The sequence below is a fragment of the Pelophylax lessonae genome (assembly GCF_965119305.1).
Source record: "Pelophylax lessonae genome assembly, chromosome: 1".
Lineage (NCBI taxonomy): Eukaryota > Metazoa > Chordata > Amphibia > Anura > Ranidae > Pelophylax > Pelophylax lessonae.
Genome location: NC_138768.1, coordinates 222,244,966 through 222,262,254, shown reverse-complemented (window position 1 = coordinate 222,262,254; position 17,289 = coordinate 222,244,966).

Below are 17,289 nucleotides of genomic sequence, written 5' to 3'. Positions count from 1 at the left end.
AACAGTATGGACCCTAGTGCATAGGTTGGCATAAGATAACAAAAACATTAACATATGCCTAACAGGGAGTTATCTGGCTTTTCAGGAGCCGAAGCCAAACTCAACAACTGCATATTACAACACAGGTTCGACAAGGGAACCTCCCACCAATTGTCGGGGGAGGGAAGACAAGTCTGGTCACAGACCCCCGACACTTGGGTGGCTTGTACAGATGTGCCTGGGGGTGAGCTAGGGTTGTCTTCCACCAAATCGGCGGTGGAAGAGCTAGGCTGGTCAGGAGATCTTTTTGAGGTAAAGACAGCTTCTTCTGAACATTCACCCAATTGATCATAGGTCAATCTCTTTGGTGGGTGAATGACTCTCCTCTCCCTCTGTTCCTGTGGAGGCATGCTCTCAGAGGTACTAGGACCAGGCAATTCAGCGGATTCATCAATGTCCACCTCTTCATGTCCCCACACATAGGAATCTGATGGTTCAAGAGCAGTGAGTTCTTCTTCAGAGAAAGGAGCAACCTCCTCTTCAGGGTCTTCTTCCTCAGCTACTTCTTCTGGAAGCATGTGAGAGGGTATGAATTCAGGGGCTTCTGCCCGAAGGGCTCCTCTGTCAGCCAAGTCAGATGAAGACAGGGAGGCAGGTGTGGGTTCTGGCAACTGAGATGACCACAACCAGTCAGGTACCTCCTCTTCATCTTCCAAATCTTCAGATGGAGAACTTCCCTCCCTTTCATTTGGGAGCATCGTCTGAGATCTGGTAACTGGTCTGGACCGGCGAGAAGTCGAAGGGGCCTCTGACAAATCTTCCACAGGGGGCATACGAACCGCTTCAGAAAGAGGCAGCAAATGGTTCCTATGCCAAGTCTTCAATGGGCCCACACTTCCTTCGGGCCGAATTTGGTACACAGGAAGGTTCGGCAGTTGCTTGCAGATAACATAAGGTTGGGACTTCCAGCGGTCTGCCAACTTGTGTTTTCCCGGGACACCCAAGTTTCTCAACAAAACCCTGTCCCCTGGTTGCAAGTTATGGATCCGAACTTTTAGGTCGAAAGTTTTTTTATTCCGCAGTCTACGTTGATCAGAGGTGGCCTGAGCCTTGTCATAGGCTGCTTTCAGACTATTCCGCAGTCGGTCCACATATCCTCTATGCGATGCTGAAGAGGTATGATCAGGCGAAATGCCAAAGGCCAAATCCACTGGTAACCGAGCCTCCCTCCCAAACATCAGCCGATAAGGGGAATAGCCAGTAGCATCACTGACAGTGCTGTTGTAGGCATGCACAATGGCAGCTACATGTTTGCCCCAGTGCTGTTTCTTCTCTGAGCTCAAAGTTCCCAACATGTCCAAAAGAGTCCTGTTAAATCGTTCAGGCTGGGCATCCCCTTGTGGATGGTAGGGAGTGGTTCTAGTCTTTTGAATGCCTAACACATCTAACAGTCTCTTGATCAGTCTGCTTTCGAAGTCCCTTCCTTGATCAGAATGGAGGCGTTGTGGTAGCCCATAGTGTACAAAGAACTTCTCTACAAGAACTTTGGCTACCGTTGAGGCCTTCTGATCCCTTGTTGGGAATGCTTGAGCGTATCTGGTAAAATGGTCTGTTACCACAAGGACATTCCCTTGGCCACTCAGATCAGGCTCTAAGCAAAGGAAATCAATGCACACCAGCTCCATGGGTCCCTGGCTTTGCAGATGGCCCATTGGGGCTGCTTGACGTGGCAGAGTCTTCCTTTGTATACACCGGACACAAGAATGACAGTATCCTTCAACTTCGGCCCTCATACAAGGCCAGTAGAACCTGTCCCTGACAAGCTGAAAGGTTCTTTCGGGCCCCAGATGGCCATGATTATCATGAAGAGCGGTCAGAACTCCCTCTCTGTATTTAGCTGGTAAGAATAGTTGCCACTTCTCCTCCGGATCTTCAGATGGACCTCTCCGGTAGGCCACTCCTTCTCTGATCTGTAACCGGGTCCACTCTTTATGCAACAAACGGGCCCCTTGAGGGGAGTCAGTTAGAAGTAACTCAGGGCGCTGGATCTCCAAGGCTTCCAACAGAAGTTTCCCCAAAGGGTCTTCCAACTGCTCCTTCCGCAAGTCCCTTTTGGACAGCCGGGGCAAATCTTCCCCTCCAACCTGGGTCACCCCACAATAGTATTTGGGCACTCCGACAGCTGAAACCCCAATCTCTTCTGCTCTTGACCCTCCTCTGGATTGGAATTCCGTTCCCTGATATAGGGCACGCACCCCTTCTGGAGCCAAATGAGTCCATTCTTCCTCAGGTTCCGGTGGAGCATGCAACCTTCTGGATAGGGCGTCTGCATCCCTGTTTCCAATTCCTGGCCGATACTTCAGGCTAAAATTGAAACTAGAGAGGGCGGCCAACCATCGGTGTCCTGTTGCATCCAGCTTGGCCGTAGTCAACAGATAAGTGAGGGGATTATTATCCGTCTTGACAATGAATTCAGCTCCATACAGGTAGTCTTTCAGTTTGTCAACCACTGCCCACTTCAAGGCCAAGAATTCAAGTTTGTGGGTAGGGTAATTCCTTTCAGCAGGTAATAGGCTTCTGCTCATGTAGGCGACAGGTCGCAGATGACCCTCATGCTCCTGGTAGAGTACCCCCCCAGCCCATCTCGGCTGGCGTCGACATGCAGTTCATATGGTTTTGTGGGGTCCGCATAGGCCAACACAGGGGCAGTGGTTAAGGTCTTCTTCAGCTGAAAAAAGGCCTCTTCGCATTCTGGGGTCCACTGATCCTGGATGGATTCCTTAGCCTTCCGGGGTCCCATGGTGGACTTTGCCGGCTTTACCAACTCAGGAACATCATCTTCTTCGTTCTTCAAGAGCTCATTTAAGGGTCGGGCAATCTGGGCGAACCCCTCTACAAACCTCCTGTAATAGGAGCAAAAGCCCAAGAACGACCGGAGCTCGGTCACATTTGTGGGTCTCGGCCAGGAAGCGACAGCATCCAGCTTGTTCGGGTCGGTGGCCACCCCTTCTTCAGACACGATGTGGCCCAGGTAATGGACCGAAGACTGATAGAATTGGCACTTCTCAGGAGAAAGTTTCAGACCTTCTTCATGTAGCCTCTTCAGGACCTTTTCCAGCCTCTCCTCGTGTTCTTCCAAAGTTCTGCCAAACACGATAACATCATCCAAGTACACCAGTACCTCTATCAAATTCATATCTCCGACGGTCCTTTCCATCAGCCTTTGGAAGGTAGCAGGGGCCCCGGACAACCCCTGAGGCATGCGATTGAACTCAAAGAACCCCACAGGGGTGATGAAGGCCGTCTTCTCCCGATCTTCAGGGTGCATGGGGATCTGATAATACCCACTCTTTAAGTCCATCACACTGAACCACTTCGCCCCTGACAGACTCTGTAGAGCATCTTCGATTCGAGGAGTGGTATACTGGTCTGGGATGGTTCTTCTGTTCAGCGTTCGGTAGTCGATACAAAGCCTCAGAGATCCATTTTTCTTCCGGACCACCACTATCGGAGAAGCATATGGGCTCCTGGACTCTCGGATAATCCCAGTCCTCTTGAGTTCTGCCAGCTGTTGACGTAGATCTTCCAAGTCACCTAAGGGGACTCGCCGGACTCTTTCCCTGAAAGGCTTGTCCTCACTCAGGCGGATCTTATGAGTGGCACTCCTGGCACATCCCACGTCAAACTCGTCCTTAGAGAATATTTCCCTCCATCGAGCAAGTTGTGCCTTGGCCCGCTTCACCCATTCCGGTGGGAGGGAAGCGTTTCCAGGGCAGAGCTCCTCTATGACAGCTTCGCCCTGTTCCTTTCCTTTAAGATCAATGGGGGCAACTGGGGTAGCCGGGTTAACTTGGCCCAGGAGCACTCTGGCCGGTACCTTCACCGGTGTAGTGGAGGTGTTTCTGACACTCACTAAAACCCTTCCACGGTTTTTCTGTAACACCTTCAAAGGGATCACTTCAGGGATCACTTCTATCCCTCTCTCTCTTTCCTTTTGACCTGATTCAAAGATGATAAAAGGACCCGGTTGTTGCCATGTGAGTTTAACAGAAGCCTTAAGACAGGCCACCTCTCCTGGCTGTAGGACTTTTTCCGCTCTGTCCAACTTCCAGAGTCGTCCAACACCTTCTGCGGGGGTCTCTTGTTCCAAAACGAATCGTTGGTAGGCCTGCCGTAGCATGGGGTGGATCCTTGGCACTGGAGCATCTTGTCCCTGGACCAGCTGTATCAGAAGGCTCCTTACCAGGTCAGTGTTTGTTCCTACGATAAGAGAGCTTTTGTTGGCCCCTGGTGGACGAGGACAGACCACCGCTAAGGTGTCGAAGGTTTCCGATTTACCAGCCACTGATGGATCAAAGGTCAGCTTGATTGGCAGATACCCATCATAGGGGAAACTTTTAGTCCCAATGCCCCATATCTCCAGATCTTCCAACTTCTGCAAAGGTAGATGGGTAAGATGTCTATCGTAGAAATCTCTATACAAAAGAGTCACTTGGGCCCCTGTGTCAAGGAGGGCTCTTGTGTAAATTCCTTCTACCTGAACTGAGACCACTGGGGAGGGCCCGACCAAGTTAGTTGGGAATTCTCTTGATGTAGCCTTGTTGTCTGATTCAGTTCTCTGTACCCAGGCCCTCTATTCCTTTTTCTTCCTTGGAATGGGCCCCCGCTGAACCCGGTGTGCATTGATTTTCCTTCCCTCAGTAACCCGGAGTCTATAACTGGGGGTATTGTATTTGGGCTTGACTCCCTGACTCAGTGTCCCTGAACCGGTGAGCCTCCTGGAGTCCCTGAAAACTGGCGGACACCCGGTTGACTCCTTCACCGGTGTCCTCTGAAGTTTCCCGCCGGCTTGCGAGGTTTCGTGGCAACCTTTCCTGGGCTGGGACATACTCCTCTAACATGCCCAATTCCCCCGCAGTTGAAACAAGTTAGCAATCTTGCAGGTCTTGGCTCTGGATCTGCGCTGAGGCCAGCAGGTTCATCTGGCTTCTCCGATATACCCCCCTTGGGCAGAGTGGATACCTGACCAGTCAGGATGGACACCATTTCTATTAACTGAGACACTTGGGTCTTTAGGAGTTCAACTTGAGAGTCACCCTCTTCTACACTTATCACTCTAACTCGGGCGGTTGAGTCAAACTGCCGACTTTTCTTTTTGTTATCCAACATGACCTCTTCCTCTCTGACCATTCGAATCAGGTCGGGGTATTCTAGAATGCCGCCATCTTGACGAGTTCGTAACAGTATGGCAATGGGATCTAAAGGTTGAGCCCCTTTCAGAACCTGTCGTGCACGAGTCTCATCTACTTTCCGGGGGTCTATTCCTTTCTTTAACAGGATCTGGTGGATAATCCTATCCAGGAGTTTAATGAATTCGGACAACTTCTCCTCCTCTTCTTGATAACAGTGGTCCAACTGGTATAGAAGTTCAGCCGCGTTCTCCGTCCGACCAAACACATCTTGCAGAATGTCCAAATAATCCTGTGCAGTGCAGTTCTTCTTGCTAAGCTTTAGATTACGTACAGCCTCTAATGCAGGTCCCCTTAAACTCTCTGTGATTCTCTGCTTCTTGTGCTGTTCTGGTACCTCCCATTCCTCCAAAGCCTGAGTGGCGGTGTCTAACCACTCCTCGAACCCATCTTCTGTTGAAGGCACAGGCTGTTTCCCAGAGAATGTCCAGAGTTTCCTATATCCAGTCATCAGATAGCTTGGGGAGTCCTTACTACATTTTTCTACAATCTCCCCAAGAACAGCACACAGTTCTGAGCTGAAAGTCGACAAGGGTGATGACTCAGGATGCCCTTCTTGGACACCTGTTTCTTGGCTGGATACCCCAGGAGTGGTGGATGAGGGACCCGTGGTTGGAACTCCTGGATGTATTAGGAAAAGTTCTATTTGGTCAGTAGTTTTTACACTGTTTCCATTAAAATAGTCAGGGACCCCCTTCCTCCACTCACACAGTGCATACGTGTGTGGGACGGTGGTGTCGGTTTTTATCTCAATCACCCAAAATTTTCTGTCTGTGGATAGTGCCCTTAAGACAGGGAGGAGCTTTTCTTCAGTCCAAGCTTCTCCTTTGATTTCAACCACCAGGCCATTTTCCACTGTGACATTCTCTTCCTTGCACCACTCAGCTGCAGCGGCAGGATCCATTTCTGCGTGGGAGGGGATTCTGTAGCTAAGAGGGTTGTGTTGCAGGACTGTAGATATCCCGGACGAGCCCCCACGTGTAGCACCACCCCCGCAGGAGCTGCTGATTATGTTATTGGGTCTACACCCTGCCTAACAACCCTATAGAACTGGCTCGATCCCTCCTCAGGCACAACTGACCCAGAATAGGACTGGACTATCAAATGGATACACAGGTTGGAATACAATACTTCAATATGCAACAGTGACTTATTACCTTCTTGGTGGTAGTCCTTCTGGGTGACACAATAGAACAGCACACAGGATTGTAATTAACCAAAGCTTAATTTACTGTATATCAAATTGAACAAGGGAGATACAATAAAACACAGTTCCTTAAAATGGGTCACTTAAATCAGCTTTAAAAGATAAAAGAAATACCCCACACTACTCCCTCATTGATGCTAGACACAGTACCAGATAAGTAGGCCTATCTGAGTCCCTCCCCCAAAGTCCTCTTCCTTCTTCTTCTTCTTGAGTCTTCGCTAGCAAGAGTATTGAATAGAGCTCATTTCTAATCCAAATTAGGAATGAAGATCAAGAGAGAGAAAAAGAACAGTGGACTGTTGATTGTCACTGCAGGGTGTCTGTGTAGCTGAGCGGTAACTTCCGTGAGTGAGGTAGGCCTCTGGCGGCTCCTTTAAAGTTATTATTGATTGTCTAAGAGTGTCCTGAAGTGATATTCTAATCTACCCCGGGGTATATCACCTCCTATTGCGCTATCGCTATATGTAAGTAAAGCCACTTCCTTGATCAGACAAAGTCAGTCTTTTTGGGCAAGTGCCCTCTCACCACAGGAGTTTCCCTTGCGCACGCTCCACTGCGATCTCAGTCCTTTGGCTCGATATCAGCCTTGCGTGGTCTTTCTGGTGGATGGCTCCGGTCTCTGCGAACAGCGGTAAGGGGCTCCGGGAATGTGTCTCGTGCTTGAGATGGGACGGTTCAACGTCGTCACTCCAGGCTTAGAGGCTTTGGCCTAATATCCAGCATCAGTCCTCAGCTCCAGCTTCTTAGTTCCTCGGAGTCCAGCGCAGAAGGGGGGCCGAGCTTGGCTCCTCCCTTCCTTTAAATAACTTCCCCCAGAAAGCTGTGCGGTGCAGCCGTGCACCCTGGATCTTACAATGCACACTGGGAGATGTAGTCTTTTCATCAGGCCAAAAAGGAAGTCACAGCCCGGGAAATTCCATGCAGCTACCACTAGAGGGAGCCTAATTCCTTCTCACATATCAACAGTATCTTTAGTCATATTTAACCCCGCTACAGGTATGTGATTTTTAAATGGAGGATGGGGGATAAATGAAAGGAATGCCCCTGTTTCATGTGATGTAAGTAAAGACAGCATAGGCCATTACTGCTCAGAAGCCATGTTCATTGAATAATACTCAGCAGGAACATGAAACACAACATAGGAAGCAAGTACAACAGAGATGCATCATAGAGTTGCATATAAACAAACATAACATCCATAACATCTCCCCCTTTTAGTGTTAAATGAACATTGTGAAATTCGAATGAGACACAGCAATAACACATTCTATAGGTTAAGTCTCATAGGTGGTTTTGAACATCTACCACTACGGTGAAGGCTGGGCCTTGCACAAAGATTATTTTAGCCCTGTCTGAAGTCACTGGGCTGCTCTAAACACTTATTGGCATGCTTTGCGCTTGACAGCTGTCAGGCATACTTGCTTCCTCAGAACTGTTATTACAATTGGTATTAGAAATCGCCTCTGTACATTCCTCACTGTCAATTGGTGAGTGCGTCTTTGTGATACTGTGCGAGTATGAGAGTGGCTGCTCTGCCACTCTCAAATCCATTTGTTTGCGGTAAAAGAGATTTCCTTCAATGTCCGCAAGATAGGAGCGCGGTGCAACCTTTTGCAGACATGTACCCATTCTCCAACGGCCTGTTCGATCTCCAGGTAATGGTTTCATACAGATTGGTTCCCCAATATTCAACTCCAGCAAATCTGTGGCTAATGTGTCATATTGTGCCTTTGACACTTGTCTCTTAAGCCTTAACTTTTCTGTAACACTTTGTATGACAGAGGGTTCAAGAAGCCTATTTGCTACTGGTAAGGAGCTCTTTATTCTCCTTGACATCAGTCTTTGTGCCGCACTACTATCCATGCCTTTGGTCGGAGTGTTTCTCCAATGTAAAATGGCCTTCCATGGGTCTTTACCATCACTTTGTGCTTTCTTGCATACATTTTCAACAAGCTTTACAGCTGATTCAGCTTTGCCAATTGCCATTAGCATGTGGGTGACGTGGTGAGGAAGCAAAATGCTCAAACTCCCATTCAGTGGCAAATTTTTTGAATTGTAGGCTTGCAAACTGAGGGCCATGATCAGATATCACTGTATCTGGTTGGCCATGTCCTGCAAACTGAGCCTGGCACCTCTTAATTGTAGCTTCAGTGGATAAGTCAGGAAGAAGGTCTATTTCCCAGAAATATGAAGAATGATCTACTTATAGCAGGTATTCTTTACCTGCATAGTTGAATAGTCCATACTGATAATCTGCCACAGACGTGTAGGTATCTCATGGGACATAATGGTTTCTATTTGTTGTAATTTGGCATATTTATTAAAGGTGGGACAATTACTGACAAAGTCTTTGATTTCACCATACATGCTGGGCGAGTAAAGAGTATCATGAGCTTGTCTGTAGCATGCTTCACCTCCAATATGGCTGGAGTGTATGTGTAAAAACATCTCTGCTCTCAGTGACTTTGGCACTATGACCCTTGGATCTTTGCACAAGATAGCGTTTTGTATACTAATCTCATCTCTAAAGGACCAATATTCCCTTACAATTGCAGGTACTACTTCTTTTTCATCTTGGCATCCACTCAAAACAATTAACTTCAAAGCTTGTAAAATTGTATCTATACAGGGCATCAGGGGGAACTGGATCCTTCCGGGAATTCCAGGAAGCGATCATCCTTGCCTACCTGTACCCAGGAGGCATGCCTGCCCAACTTCCCATTCCAGATGCAGTTAGCCAGCTGCATGAGAGACATTTTCCACATGTCCTCCCGAGTACCCCTACCCAAAGACGACCCCAAAGAAGATGTCGTGTCTGTAGCAGGCGCGGATGTAGGCGTGACACCCGCTATTATTGTCCCAGATGTCCTGATCAACCTGGTCTCTGCATCGGGGAATGTTTTGAGCGCTACCATACACTAGTGGAGTTCTAGTGTAGGGTACAGCACGACACAGTGTAGGGCACACAAACACAGGGTCGCAAAAGATATTCGATGGCTATCGACATTTTGAGAGACCCAAGCTGGAAAATCGCAGTACGCATAAAAAACTGTTACAAAAAAAATTAAAAAATCCTAAAACAGTTGTCGTGTCAGTCATTTTATATGTTCTTCTACTCTTCCTACTGTACTTTTACTGTACTTTGTTTGTTTTTCATTCTTTTGTTAACCTGTTTCTCTTGCAGGTACTCGTCGGCTGCCACATTGATTTTATATATTCTGACACAAACAGTATTTGCGCACAGCATATATGGATACATTTGCTGGCAGCAGCTGTGGTGATAAGCTGATTTCAGCACTGCAGTTAAAATACCTTTTAGGTATACGTGGAATATTGTCATGTATATCCATCATTAAATTCAGTGGGTGGTTGCTTGGGCGGTTAATGATGAGTAATACTACACAATATTCCTGTGCTGATTTCTGTTAGGTACTCTTTTTTTCGTTCAGCCCACAGGCTGCATGAAAAAAAAAAAAAAAAACCTACACTATATGCCAAACAAGGACCAGCAATGTACTGGTACGTTGCTGGACTTTTAGTAGTTATACCAGGATGATGCCTGCAGATTTAGGCATCATCTTGGTATCGTTTTTTACAGCCAGTGGTCGGCTTACATGTAAAAGCAACCCTAGCGGATAATTGGCCGCTAGACTGCTTTTACATGCAGTGGGAGGGGACTCCCCCCACCGCCGCCTTCCGTGTTTCCGCCTCTCCTGTCCCACCGTTTAACCCGAGAGTGCAGCCGGTGGTTCAATTATATAACCATAGAGCTAACTGGAGATGAGAATGGCTCCAATCAACTCTATGGCCTAAGATACCGGAAGCTATGAACATTTCATGACTTCGGTTTCGCCAGAAATAAACAGCGCCATTGGGAAATTTGGAAAGTATTTTATCACACCAATTTTGATGTGGTTAGATGCGTTAAGGTCAGAGGAGAGATCTAGAGTCTAAAAGACCCCAATTTTTTAAAAAAAGAGTACCTGTCACTACAGATTGCTATCATAGGGGATATTTCACTGTGATAACAATAAAAATGATAAAAAAAAAAAAATTAAAGGAAAGGTGTCAAAATAACATAAAAAAGCAAATAAAAAAAAAAAATTGAGCCCCACCCCCCCGTGCTTGCGCGCAATGGCGCACGCAGGCGTTGGTCTAGTGTCATATGTAAACCGCAATTGCAGCATGCATGGAAGGTATCGCCGCAAATGCCAGGTCAAGTGCAGTAATTCTTGCAGTAGACCTCCTCTGTAAGTCTACAGTGGTAACCTGTAAAGACTTTTAAAGCCTTTTAAAAATGTAAGTAGTTTGTTGCCGCTACACAGACGTGCGCAATTTTTAAAGCATGTCATGTTTGGTATCTATGTACTCGGCATAAGATCATCTTTTAAATTTTACCAAACAATTTGGAATTATATAGTGTATTTGTGCAATAAATTTTAAAAAAAGTTATTTTTTTTGCAGAAATTGCGTTTGGAAAATCTGTGCGTAAATACCGTGTGACAAAAAAATGTTCAACATCCACCATTTTGTTCTATAGGGCCTCTGCTTTAAAGAAATATATAATGTTTGGGGGTTCAAAGTAATTTTCTAGTAAAAAAAATATATTATTTATGTAAACAAAAAGTCACAGAAAAGGCTTGGTTTTCAAGTGGTTAGAAGAGTGGGTGATGTGTGGCTAAGATTGAGCATAAAATGCCGGGACAGTTCAAACACCCCCCAAATGACCCCTTTTTGAAAAGTAGACACCCAAAGCTATTTGCTGAGAGGAATATTGAGTCCATGGAGTATTTTATATTTTGCCCTAAGTTTCGGAAAGATGACAATTTTTATTTATTTTTTTACAGAAAGTTTTCACGAAATGATATATTGCTCATGCATGCCATGGGTATATGTGAAATGACACCCCAAAATACATTCTGTTGCCTCTCCTGAGTACAGGAATACCACATGTGAGACTTTTTGGGAGCCTAGCTGTGTACGGGACCCCGAAAACCAATCCCCATCTTCAGGTTTTCTAATGGCGTAAATTGCTGATTTTACCACTGCACTACCTGTCACAGTTTCAGAGGCCCTGAAATTTCAAGATAGCACAACCCCCCCCCCCCCCATGACCCCATTTTGCAAAGTAGACACTCCAAGATATTAGCTGAAAGGCATGATGAGTCCATGGAATATTTTATATTTTGCCAAATGTTTCAGGAAAATTATTATTATTTTTTTTTTTTTACACAAAGTTGTCAGTTAATTATCTAATGCTAACACATGCCATGGGTATATGTGAAATGACACCCCAAAATACATTCTGCTGCTTCTCCTGAGTACAGGGATACCCCATGTGTGAGACTTTTTAGCAGTCTAGCCACGTACAGGACCCGGAAAACCAATCTGCACCTTCTGGCTTTCTAAGGGCGTAAATTGTTGATCTCACTCCTTACTAACTATCATACTTTTGAAGGCCATGAAATGCCAAGATGGCACAAAACCCCCCCCAAATGACCCCATTTTGCAAAGTAGACACTCCAATCTATTTGCTGAGAGGCATGGTGAGTATTTTGCAGCTCTCATTTTTTTTGGAAAATGAAGAAAAAACAGGAAAATGCATTTTTTTCCCTCTTTTTTTCAATTTCCAAAACTTTGTGACAAAAAGTGAGATCTGCAAAACACTCAACATGCCTCTCTGCAAATAGCTTAGGGTGTCTACTTTCCTAAAAGTGGTCATGGGGGGGGGGTTGTGCTGTCTTGGCATTTCATGGCCTCCGAAACTGTGATAGGTAGTCAGGAGTGAAATCAACAATTTACACCCTTGGAAAGCCTGAAAGTGGGGATTGGTTTTCGGGGTCCTGTACTCGGCTAGACTGCAAAAAAGTCTCACACATGGGGTATCCCTGTGCTCAGGAAAAGAAGCAGAATATATTTTGGGTTGTAATTACACATATACCCATGGCATGTGTGAGCAACATATCATTTCAATGACAACTTTGTGTAAAAAAAAAAAAAAAATATTTTTTTAGTCATTTTTCAAACACCTGTGACAAAAAAATGAAATATTCAATGAGCTCAACATGCCTCTCAGGACATTCCTTAGGATGTCTACTTTCCAAAAAGTGGTAGTTTGGGGGGGGGGGGATTTGTATTGCCCTGCCATTTTAGCACTTCATTAAATGAGATAGGCAGTCAGAAATTAAAGCTGCGTAAATTTCAGTATTTACACCATAGTTTGTAGACGCTATAACTTTTGCGCAAACCAATAAAAATACGCTCATTGAAATTTTTTGTCAAAGACATGTCGCTAAATACATTTTGGCCAAAAAATATGACATAAGTTGAGTATATTGGATATTTTCTAAAAGACAAAGTTGAAAATGTCATTTTTTCTCAAAATTTTCGCTCTGTTTTTATTTAAATCGCAAAAAATAAAAAGCGCAGAGGTGATCAAATACCACCAAAAGAAAGCTTGGTTTGTGGGAAAAAAAGTATGTAAATTTTGTTTGGGTACAGCATTGCATGACAGCGCAATTGTCAGTTAAAGTCACGAAGTGCCAAGTTGAAAAAAGGGGTCTGGTCAGGAAGGGGGTAAAATCTTCCAGGGCTTAAGTGGGTAAACACATCACCGTAGGCTTGAAAAATTTGCTGTATTGTGAGCGGCCTAGTCAGAAGTTTTGCAGGCTGATTATCAACATTGTGCAGCTCAGCAGGAATGGAGAACTGTATCAGTCCAAGGCGTTCACATGTTGAACCCGTTAATAGCGTTTTTTGATCGGCTTCAACAATCTCAAAGTTCAGTTTATGTATACAATCATGTATGCTGCATTCTGTTTGGAAAAGCCCCAGTGATTCCATTAGTTACCATGAATACTTTAGTTTGGTGCTACTAGGCTGAAGGGTTGCTCTGGGTGCCAGTTTAATTTTGTCTTTTAAATTCATGACATCACACATTGCATTTTGAGGTTTACAAACCATTTTTTGCCCTTTGTGTTCACAGCACTAATACATTCCAATGCATTCTGAGAAGTAAACCATATCAGTGCTAAGCAGGTGTGCATCCTCTGGATATGACTTTTGCTCAATTGTGTGCTGCTTCCTTGCTTCCATTTTACCGGAGAGATACACTCTTGCAAAGTGATTTGGTTTACCACATTCAGTACAGATTTTCCCATATGCAGGAAACCTTTCTTTCTCTCGTACCGCAATACTTGCATGATGCATGCTTCCTCTCAGGTGAGTTGTGTAGGCGACTTTTGTGCTGAAGCTTGTGCTGGTGGTTATTGAACCTTTGCTCTTGTTTAGAGGCTGCATTGATATTGTCAATCAGTTTATCCTGCTCCATAGCTTGTACAGTATCTCACAAAAGTGAGTACACCCCTCACATTTTTGTAAATATTTTATTATATCTTTTCATGTGACAACACTGAAGAAATTACACTTTGCTACAATGTAAACTAGTGAGTGTACAGCTTGTATAACAGTGTACATTTGCTGTCCCCTTTAAATAACTCAACACACAGCCATTAATGTCTAAACCGCTGGCAACAAAAGCGAGTACACCCCTAAGTGAAAATGTCCAAATTGGGCCCAATAAGCCATTTTCCCTCCCCGGTGTCATGTGACTTGTTAGTGTTACAAGGGTTCAGGTGTGAATGAGGAGCAGGTGTGTTAAATTTGGTGGTATCGCTTTAACTCTCTCATACTGGTCACTGGAAGTTCAACATGGCACCTCATGGCAAACAACTCTCTGAGGATCTGAAAAAAAGAATGGTTGCTCTACATAAAGATGGTCTAGGGTATAAGAAGATTACCAAGACCCTGAAACTGAGCTAAAACAGGGTGGCCATGACCATACAGCAGTTTAACAGGACAGGTTCCACTCAGAACAGGCCTCGCCATGGTCGACTAAAGAAGTTGAGTGCACTTGCTTAGCATCATATCCAGAGGTTGTTTTTGGGAAATAGACATATTAGTGCTTCCAGCATTGCTGCAGAGGTTGAAGGGGTGGGGGGTCAGCCTGTCAGTGCTCAGACCGTATGCCGCACACTGCATCAAATTGGTCTGCATGGCTGTTGCCCCAGAAGGAAGCCTCTTCTAAAGATGATGCACAAGAAAGCCCAGAAAACAGTTTGCTGAAGACAAGCAGACCAAGGACATGGATTACTGGAACCATGTCCTGTGGTCTGATGAGACCAAGATAAACTTATTTAGTTCAGATGGTGTCAAGCATGTGTGGCGGCAACCAGGTGAGGAGTACAAAGACAAGTGTCTTGCTTACAGTCAAGCATGGTAGTGGGAGTGTCATGGTCTGGGGCTGCATGAGTGCTGCTGACACTGGGGAGCTACAGTTCATTAAGGGAATCATGGATGCCAACATGTACTGTGACATACTGAAGCAGAGCATGATCCCCTCCCTTCAGAGACTGGGCTGCAGGGCAGCATTCCAACATGATCACAACCCCAAATACACCTCCAAGATGCCCACTGCCTTGCTAAAGAAGCTGAGGGTAAAGGTGATGGACTGGCCAAGCACGTCTCCAGACCTAAACCCTATTGAGCATCTATGGGGCATCCTCAAATGGAAGGTGGAGGAGCACAAGGTCTCTAACATCCACCAGCTCTGTGATGTCATCATGGAGGAGGGGAAGAGGACTCCAGTGTCAACCTGTGAAGCTCTGGTGAAGAGGGTTAAGGCAGTATTGGAAAATAATGGTAGCCACACAAAATATTGACACTTTGGGCCCAATTTGGACATTTCCACTTACGGGTGTACTCACTTTTGTTGCCAGTGGTTTAGACATTAGTGGCTGTGTGTTGAGTTATTTTGAGGGGACAGCAAATTTACAGTGTTATACAAGCTGTACACTCACTACTTTACATTGTAGCAAAGTGTCATTTCTTCAGTGTTGTCACATGAAAAGATATAATAAAATATTTACAAAAATGTAAGGGGTGTACTCACTTTTGTGAGATACAGTATGTCAGTAAGTTCTGCGGTACAACATATCTCAATTCCTGTTTGTAGGTCTAAATCATGTTTTCTCAATAGGTGGTGGCGTGTGCTTTCACTGGTGATACCCAGAACTATTTTATCACAAATAAGTTAATCTCTTGGACACCTTGGAGCCTTTTCTCTTAGCTGTGTGACAAACCTGTATATTGAGTCAGTCTTCTTGGTTGCAGCAGCCAAATATATATCTTTCATACATGACATTTTAGAAGGCCTGAATGAAGCTTCTAATGCATCCAGAATGGCTTTAGTGAAGCTCTTTTGCTCCTCTGTGAGTTTAAGATTATGCTTGTAAACATGGAGGCATTCACTGCCCATCACCCTACTCAGTGTGGCTGCTTGCACTTCTGCAGGCTTCTAATTTAACCCTGTGGCTAGGGAGTAGTCCTCAAACTCAGCCCTGAAATTTTCCTAGTTACTGCTGATATCTTCACTCACCCTCATTGCCTCAGGCAGTGGAATGCTGTTAGCTGCCATGATGCGGTTTTCCTTGCTTCAAATGCTCAGCTTCCAGTGCAGGACTGCAATTGCTAGGAGGCACAATCAGTTCTAAGAACTCTCACATCAAGACTTGTAGGCTCTCAGCATCAAATGTATAGAAACAGTATGTATTCAGATATTTCTGACACCATGTTTCAAGTGATGTAGGTAAAGACCGCCCAAGCCATTAATGCACAGAAGCCATGTTCATTAAATAATACTCAGCAGGAACAGGAAACCCAACATAGGAAGCAAGTACAAAGAGATGCATCATAGAGTTGCATATAAATAAACTTAACATCCATAACAGCCGTCTCCAGTCATAGTTCCTGTTTCATTCATAGAAGCTATAGTACAGCTTCTTTAAAGGGACAAGCTGGGGGGAAGAGGTAGGCATAGTCAGGCACACTTGAGTGCCTGTAACAGCTTACTAAGTTCTCCTAATCCACCAGAGACTTCTGGAAATTGTAGCAGAACTTTTTTCACAGTTAAGCAGAAATTAAACTACAAAGCCCATGAGCAAACCCCAAAAGGCGAGAGCATATAAAAGAAAAAGCCTGGGAGGACACGGGGGAAGATGGAGACGTTGCCAGAGGAAGGTGTGTATGAGAGCTTGCATTGAGCTGTGTGGCTCTGTACCAGACTAGGTTGGGCCGAAGAGTACAGAAAAGGCTGGGGGAGCTGAGGACGTGACTATCAAGCTGAACACTGTGAACACTGTGTGCTTAGTTGCGGCCATCACAGTCGCAACTTTAATTAAAGGGGGTCCCCACCAGAGGACTGGGTGAAAGGGTCATTGACCCATGCATCATTGCTACCAGTTACAGCTAGTTTGTTGCCAACCAGGTTTTTCAAGATAAGAAATGTTCTTCAGCGTTGACCTTTATTGTTGCATACTGCCATCCCTTAGCTGCCATAGTAACCACTGCCCCCATTTTGCTGAACTGAGTTAATCCTTTACTCCTTGCTAGGCAGAATCGTTTCCATATGGCCACATCTACTTTGACCCTGGTCATTAAAAAAGGCACTTTTACTGTTTAGGCACAAACTAACATCTTAAAATGATCCTTGCCAACAGCCTCATTTCTTAAAGTGACCTTTACCAACAACGTTGTCATTGGGAATTATCCTGTTCATTCCACATCTCAAAGTGACAGCATTTTATATTGTGCTCCAACATAAGGGCCCCAACTAAGCAGGCAGAAGAACCAATTTTCAGACTGATTCTTAATCAGGGTTTATCCTGCTAGCCATAATGATTTGCAGGCAGTCCAATTAATTTATCAGGCTAAAACCTAGACTCTCCTAACGAGGACCTACAAGTGAGCTTGTGAGTTTGTTTCCTTGTTTTACCTATACACATCTTACTTGAGGAG